Raw genomic sequence first — 8582 nt, forward strand, 5'->3', positions numbered from 1 at the left:
AGTATGACAAGTAAGTTAAAATATTCTCTGAATTTAAAACGAGGGGAGGAGAACACTATACCCCTAATACATTGATGATAACAGCACAAACTTCTACCACACGAGCCTTATATTGTTGATGTGTCATAGTTTGCTCCATGGAAGATGCAGTATACAAACTTGAATAGCCACCTTTTAACAAATCTGTATACAACACTTACTTGATGCACTATACATGGCGACAATATGGGACATGCATCGTAGAAGTTTGTGGTGGCCATCATAAATATTAGATATACACATACCCTGCAAGAGCACCACAGTCATCCCTATCTTGTCTCCTTCCTTTGTTTACCATTCCTATACTCCCGTTTTAATCCAAAGAATTTCTATTTACTCGTCTCCTCCCTTTTTCACTGTCTGTAGCATACCTATTCAAGTGTGCCAACCATACAAATGGGACAGTAGCTGAAACATAAAAGTGACAAGGTGCTATGAAGAAAAGTGTCATATCAATAAAAGCGTAGGGAATATAAACAATTACATACATGATTGTTGTCATAACTTTTGTGCCACAAGTCAAGAACTGTTACTGTAGCAGAAGTCAAAAACTGTTATACTAAATTTAGCTTGCACAGTGCACACTACAGATTGACAGTTTTGACAAGTACATGTGGTTTGCATGCACGTGCACACCATGAATTTAAACAATTCATGTTAGTAGTTAGCAGTTGAGTCATCAGATTCTGTTTAGGTCTACCTATCTGTATATTTGCGGTATTTTCGAGACTGTTAGACACTTAGTTGTTGAGTCATCAGTTCTGTTTCTCTCAAAGAACTAATAGATTCTCCTTTTGCTTGTGTTATTTGCGGACAGTTGTTATCAACCCTCGATGGGCATGTTCTGGTTGTGCTGGAAGTCCAGGGCTGTAAGGCTGTTTGTTATTGTTTACAAACTTGGTATGTTAACATGTTGATGTAGTCTATAGTACAGGTCTGAAAATTGAAAAAGTTGCATTGTAACTTTTGTCCAACAATATAACACCGAAATATGCTGTAACACACACCATAAGGCCATCAGCGGTGCATGCTGGCCTTTGATCAAATGTGCAGGAACTGAGCAGCAGTGATTTCAATTACGCGTAATGGTAGCCATGGCAACAATCATATTCTTTTGAATAGTGCCTTTTACCTGACTCAAGTCTCAAGTTCTTTTATATATACAGTATGCAGTTCTCCCAAACACAGCTGGGTGGCGTAACAGCCTACAGTGTAAAATGAAAAACTAGGGTAAATACTATACTGCAGTAAACTGTACGTTAAGTTACAGGTGCAAAAGAAATATCCTATACACACTAAAGTACACTGGTATCCAGTGGTATCTAATTCTAAGTTGCAACTGCCCCAGTACATTTACATCTTGCTGTCTGATTCATTTTCATTGCCGTCCCTACGTGCTTCAGACATGATAGGATTGCCACAGTCCAAGCAGCAACCGCAATTAGTACACGGCAGACCAATTCTGAAGCATGAGCATTTTCCACTAGTACAACTGTCGTCTGGTAGGCACAAACAAGAAACAAACTTAATGATTACCTTTGGTGCTGGCGGTTGTTCGATCCAGTCTATGTAGAGTTATTTCTCTGTCAAAATCCAGCCGTGTAAGTGAGGAGATGGAATGTCAGGGTTATAAGATAAAGCACGTCTCCAAATAGCAGCTTGGTAGCATTGTACCAACCGTGAACAAAACAAATTATATCGTGCCTTGTTTACCACAGTTCCGTGGCTCTCAAAAAGAGCACAAGTGAAAGCTTAAAATGCATCTTGTAGTTCATCTGACAGCTGAAACATCTGACCTAGCTGACGCATTGCATCTAGGTGACTCAGCAACTCCAATACCAGCTTGAAAGCTTTCTGTTTTCCATTTCGCACACAAAGAACTTATTGAATCACAACTTGTACACGAGTGTAATCCCACCAAGGCTGTACACACATCATTGCCAAGGTGGGCTGTGATTGAATGCATTGGCAATAGATGTGATTGTTCCCTAGTACCATTCTGGAAGAACACTTCCAAATTGCAATCCGTGGAGTGCACATGCATGCTAAAATTGCAACATCCATGACAGGCAACTTAATTATTACGCTTGCATCAGATACGTCAGTGCACAGCAGCATGATGAGCATGGAACAGGAGACAAGTATCAGCTTCCTCAAGAGAACATCCTGACAGTCATTTGATCATCAGACATTACAGTTTTCCCATTGCTGCTACACAGGCAGTAACACATCAATCCCAAAGTTGCATATAGTTCTCTGTTTAGCAGAACCGAGGTACAAATAGGTTTCCATTCCTGACATAGAAAACTAGCTATTCAGTTTGTTTCCGCCATTTTATAAATACTCTTTCCACTGCTAATAATAGACTGTTTACTGTGGAGAATTGTTGTCTGCAAAGACCTGCTACGTGCCTCCTGCAACATTCACAAGCTTTGATGGAACCACAACAAAGTCAACATGATGGCTTCCAGACTTGAATGCAAACGTAGCACATGAAAAGACTTGGGGCACGTTCAATTTGCAGTTCCAACTGCCGGAACTGCGAGAACTCGCGTTCGATTTAGTTCTGGAACTGTTCAAACTGTTTCCGATAGTTCCGTCCAAGGAGCCAGAACTGCTAGAACTGACGGCATGCTCTCTGGTCTGAAAGTTTAAGGCTAGGACTGACATCCCTATTTCCTGCAAAGTCCCGAATGAGTGATGGCGCACTATCTTGCAGACAGCAGAACAGCTTCAAGCACGCTATTGCTCCATTTGAGGAAAATTGGCATCACAAGGTCAGCAAGAAACACTGTTAGCTGAAGTGGTTCCGATAGTCAATAGATCGGTAGCTGACGAGCCGCAGTACGCATTGACATTGTTTCAGCTAGCAGTTCTGGTTCACAGAGCAGATTTTCGTTTGACTTAGTTCTGCTTCTGTCAGTTCCAACAGTTCCAACACACCCTCATTTCAGTTCTAGAACTGCAAATTAAACACACCCTTGGTCTGCCAAATCACCAAATGTACAATTACAAAAGAGAGGACAATTTCTGCAGTAAAGCCATACTATCCAAAATTCACTATAGCTAGTCCAATTTTAATAGGTGTACCAGCCTCCATCAGATCCAACAGTTTTGATTTGACGATTTTTGCCAAGGTCTATCTGTATTGGCTAAAGACGATGAAATTGGTCCAACTCTGAGCTACAAATAGCAGTCGCGTAAACATTGCTCTATCAGCTTTCAGAACAATTTCTTGCTTGCTAATTTTTCACTTTAGCTTTTTTCAGTATTAGAAGAGAAAAAAGGTATGCAACTTTTCCTTGATATAGGCTTATTTATAGAAGGGATCCTTGGAAGTCTCTAAACAGTCTCTAATAAAGATATTCATTGCCACCTCTCCCCGAGCATATGTTTCAGCTAGCAATACCCCTAGACTAGAGCATTTTATCTTGAGACGTAAATAATGCATCCAGGAAACTTGATTAGCGACATCGAACTCGTAAAGACGGAAAAAGATTGATTCCTACTTGACAGCCGGCAAAGTTCTATGCTCCTTGAGCTTCTCTCTAGGCGTTTCATATCGTAATTAACTGGCACTTCAGTGGTTCTCCGTGAGCACATTGCATCTCATATTACTCCTTCAGATTCTGTCACTACAAATAGTTGTGAGTATAGCTTTAGCAAGCTAAAACTGCTCAAAACCTATTTGTGTTTAACAATGACCAATGACAGGATGACATCACTGGCGCTATTGTTTGTACATTGCAGATCGACAGATTCCAACAACATCATTGCTGGCGTGGTTGACTTGTTTGTCAAGAGGAATCTTTGTCATGTATGGCCATCAAGTTCTTACAGCTAATGGCTAATTAACTATATAGCCTATAAAATAGTGAGTCATTTAAGTGTTGATGTTTTAATCTGCTTTGTTGTAGTGTTTTTCAAATCAGTACAAGTTAATTGAATAACATTACTATTAAGTCGCACCGTAAAATTGTCTGATTGGGTAACTCGTCCGCCCGTGTTTGGAGGGCCTCTGAATTTTTCAAATTCTTCGTGTGTCTGGCGACTGTAGTCTTCATGAGGTATTGTAGAAAGTTGGATTCAGTGATCAAGTGGACGATGTACTCAGCGAGCCGTGTTTGGACGGCTGCTGTGTTTTGCTCATGAACATTGCTGAGAAATAAGATGTTTTCTGTTGCCTATCCGTGTCCGAGAGGCACGTGTTTTGAGAGATGGTAAGATTCTTCATGTGTCTGGCAACTGTAGCCTTCGTGAGATGTTGCAGGAAGTTGGATTTGGTGATTGAGTGGACGATGTACTCATGCAGCGTGCAAACTGCGACCACACACTTCCTCCTAACAAGACACTGGGTTAGATGATGATTAAAAAATTAAAAATAAAAACTCCGCCTGCCCACCCGCCCATCTTTTTCCACTGCATGTTACCCAATCAGACAATTTTGTCAGTGTGGCCTTATCTTTAAAAATTGATGTCATAAATATTGACACACAAGCTAACTTCAGCAATACCGTAAACTGGTTATTTCTGTGGTCTTAAAATTACTGCAAATTAAATTTATGCGTTCCAACTGCAAAGACAGTTACTGATACACACAGTGTCACACATGTACACGTGTTGCAACAGTGACTTCTTGGGACTCTGAGGATAGGACTAAACATTTGTGAATTCTATTTGTGCATTTCACGACTCACAGAATTCGCAGAAATAACCGATTATACGGTACCTCTGTGAGTAACCCTGCATACACCACTGTGTTCAATGCAGTAATGCACAGCTATCTAGACAAACAGTGACTGATCAGGTTGCACACAAACTCTTCCTTAATGAGCTGTTCATATGCACTTGGGGTGTGTTTGGGGCAAACAAACCTTTTGCCACCAGATACAAACAAATAGTAAGAATAATATATTCTGTCTTAGGCAAAGAACCATGGAAGCATTTGCGACACACAGCTAGTATGCAGCACCCGATCACCTTCATGTGTTGCTTGAATGAAAGTAAGAACAAGTGAAACCATATCTATATAACTGCCAGAATGTTGACATAACACCTACTTGTTTGCTCTCAGTTAGGACCTGGTTGAATATACCAAACCACGTGATTTAAGCAAGTTCATGACATAAAAGCACCTGTCTTCCTACCAAAAAATAATAAGTTCTTCACCCAAGTCTTGCAAGCTTTTCTTAGCATCACCGTTGTCATCAATTAACAGTGATTGACAAACCTGCCACTTTAATCAAAGTAACGCCACAAACACTCATTTATGGACTCGAAGAGCTTGACTATAATACTTGCCAGATAGAACACTGTCAGCTGCAGATGATCCATACACAACAGAACTTGTTTAAACTGTTCTGAGTGTTTCCATACTACCTCCAGAGACTTGTAATAAATGGCGTGATCACGGTTGACTATTATGTGATCTTGTCTTGTTGCAGCTGTGATGCAACACCGCAAGATTGTATCAGCAATTCATAAACAGCTGCCAGACTGGTTGGAGCTTGAAGAATGATTGGCAGATATCCAAACAATGCTTTTAACAGGCAGAACAGCAGAAAATAAAGAAGCACTAAAGTGCTAAACTCTGGGCTGCTAGCTTAGGTAATGGAACTGGCACACAGAATTGTCAACATCTGGCATGCTAATTAACACAAGCAATAACAATGAGCGCGTGCACTGCATTCCAATTGGCTGGTCGTCCACAGCGGTATTACAGTAACCCTCCCCGGGTCAATAAAACTGCATTGAAGGCAGACCAACATAGGATAGTCTGTCGGTCTTCCTGGGATTGGCCTTAACAGCAAACTATGCCTCAAACATACAATCACAGTGGAAATGCCTTACAGAGTCAGCAATAACTGCGGTAGGAGGACCACACCTGATTCCAGGGTTGTAATGGCAAAGCAACAGGCATAGTTAATGACAGCCTTTTGCTTTGTCCCTTCCTTTCAGTGCAATGACGATTACCTGTGATTTTGTGTGTAATGAGCGTTGCATAACAATGCCATTAGTGCAATGAGTCGTTCCCTTTCCCCATAGAGTTTCCTCTATTAAATCTTGTTGTCTCAGCAAAATATTACTAGCAAATGTGGGTCAATGTTGCTTGGAATATAGCAATCTTCAGTTTCATTTTGTCTAATCAGATCTTCTGCAAGTGCTGTTTCATATTCCAGTAGTTTGAACTGGAACAGCAATGAAGAAATTGATTCAGAATATGGACCTGCTCACTTTGAGTCAAGTGATGCCTGTCAATGGCAAAGTCAGGTTCTTACAAGTGCGAATATGACTGTTGGAGGCGCAATAGATTCTATCTTACAATAATGACATAGCATGATGATGACACCAATCTGATGCTGAAGCTGATTAATGGAGATGCAGTAGACCCTCACATATCTGACCCTCACATATCCGATCCCTTTTGGGCAAGCCACAGAGCAAGGGTCGAAAAAGTGAAAAGAATAAATAAACAAAGTGCCAAAGTTTCAACTGTACCTCGGAGTTCCAGTCCGCTTTTTGAGTTCCAGAATGTACGTGGTTTAAACTCTGAAACATGTACAATACGCCAGTGATAAAATGACTGCACGAAGACGTAATAAGTGTACTACACTCAGACATCTCTTATCCGGGCACTGCCCATATCTCAGAATTGCCCATATCTCAGAATTGCCCATATCTTGGATAAATACATTTTACAAGCAGTAGATCGGTTTGAACAGTGTTGAAAGCTCTTTCTCATGTGAAAATTAGATTACACAAGAGTGAATATGTACGTACTGTACGTGTATGTCGATGCTGCAGCTATCATTTAGATGTGTAATACAGTACCCTAATGCATGATTACATGTACAGTACTCGCGCAAGTATTTGCAACAAATGATTGCGCACGTTCTCACGCGTGCCCGGTATACAGGCGTGCCCGTATCTTAGACGTCCGGATAACAGACATTCAAGTTTAAATGCATACTGTAATCACAAAACTAATCCTAGACGCCTCTGTATCTTACGTCGCCATCACTGGAAGTTGTCACTGCATTTGCACAAATGGGCTTGTGAGTCGTATCCGCATTGCAAAAAGGGTTGGATATGTGAGGGGTCAGACATGCAACGGTCTATTGTACTGCTGTTACCATCAGAGCAACCGCCAAGCAACCATACCAGAAAGTTATCTAATGACACATGGGCATCTATGTTCTCAGAAGAAAGGTCTGCTGCATCTGGGATTCCTGGGAGGGTGTTCTTCATTGACAAAATGACTCTAAAAAACATTGCTGTAGTGAAGAGTTCTTGACAGTTCTTGTAGGCAAATGGTTGGCTAACAGTCTCATCAGTACGTGCATGGTTAGATGCCATCAATATCAATCTGAACATCAATATTCACACAAGTAGCATGGACAAGAACGCTAATCGATACCTCTGCAACTATAACAATCTCTGGCTCGGTCACTCATCTCCCTATAAAACTGAAGTATTCCCTGGAAGAACTGCTGCATTCCTGCTGTAAAAGTGAAGCCTCACTTTTAGATGGCCTATATGGTAATTAAGTGCTTCTACGCCCTTATTGTGAAGAAGAAGCACATAGCGATTTCAAAAATTGCTCATTGTAATAGCTGCCGTCAGATCAGCATTGCCAATGGCAATAGAATTTGCTGTTGGATCTCTGTGGCAAGGCGTTAAAATGTGATAGCTGATAAGGGTGAGTTTCCAGTTTAGACACTCTATTCTCATTTGACACTCTTTTCTCTAACATGTTCGGTATCGTTCTCTTGTCAGTGTAGGCACTATAGCAAAATGGTGATACTGAACTTCAGCAGCAATAGCATCTGGTCCACACTGTAGCTCCAGCAACACTTGATCGTCATCTCGTGCAATAGCAGCCTCTCTGACTGCTTCTGAAGCTTGAAAAGTCATACTGTAAGAAAGTGACTCACTCTTCTGTCTCTTCCACTTCTTGTTACAGTGTTACTTACAAACTAGACAAGTGGTGATGTCTGTTTTACGCATGCTCTGTGTCAACCTGCCTAATTTTGATGATTCTGTAACAGTAACAGTTGATGTTTATATCAGATGGACAGTCGCCATCGCTGTCACTGACAGTGGCATGGATTTGGGCAGCCTCAGTGTCTCTCTTAGCTTACATTACCTGGAGAGTCTTCAATTCAGACAGTGACATCAAACGACAGTATGGCAACTAAAGATCCAGCCAGAAATCAGCTCTCCAACTGATTACATGTGGTAAACCATCCAAAACTGCTCACATTGTCACAATTTCTGGTTTGGCCCAAGCAACAAAGGAAACTGTCCAAAACCTTGCAGCAAAACACCATCTGAGGTCCTCTCTAATTGAACATCCATTAAGTAGCAGACACTGTCATTAGCTTTCCTATATAGTTGTCATCACATCTCTTTATTACATCAAGAAAGCTCCTAAAGGATCAGGATATGAGCCCAGTGGCTGAAGGTATGACATCCCTTTGAGTTTTGATTGCTAACGCATTCATAGCTGAAAATGTTTTCAGACTTTGCATTACTATTGCAAC

Source organism: Corticium candelabrum, chromosome 10, assembly GCF_963422355.1.
Source record: "Corticium candelabrum chromosome 10, ooCorCand1.1, whole genome shotgun sequence".
In the NCBI taxonomy this organism is placed as follows: Eukaryota; Metazoa; Porifera; class Homoscleromorpha; order Homosclerophorida; family Plakinidae; genus Corticium; species Corticium candelabrum.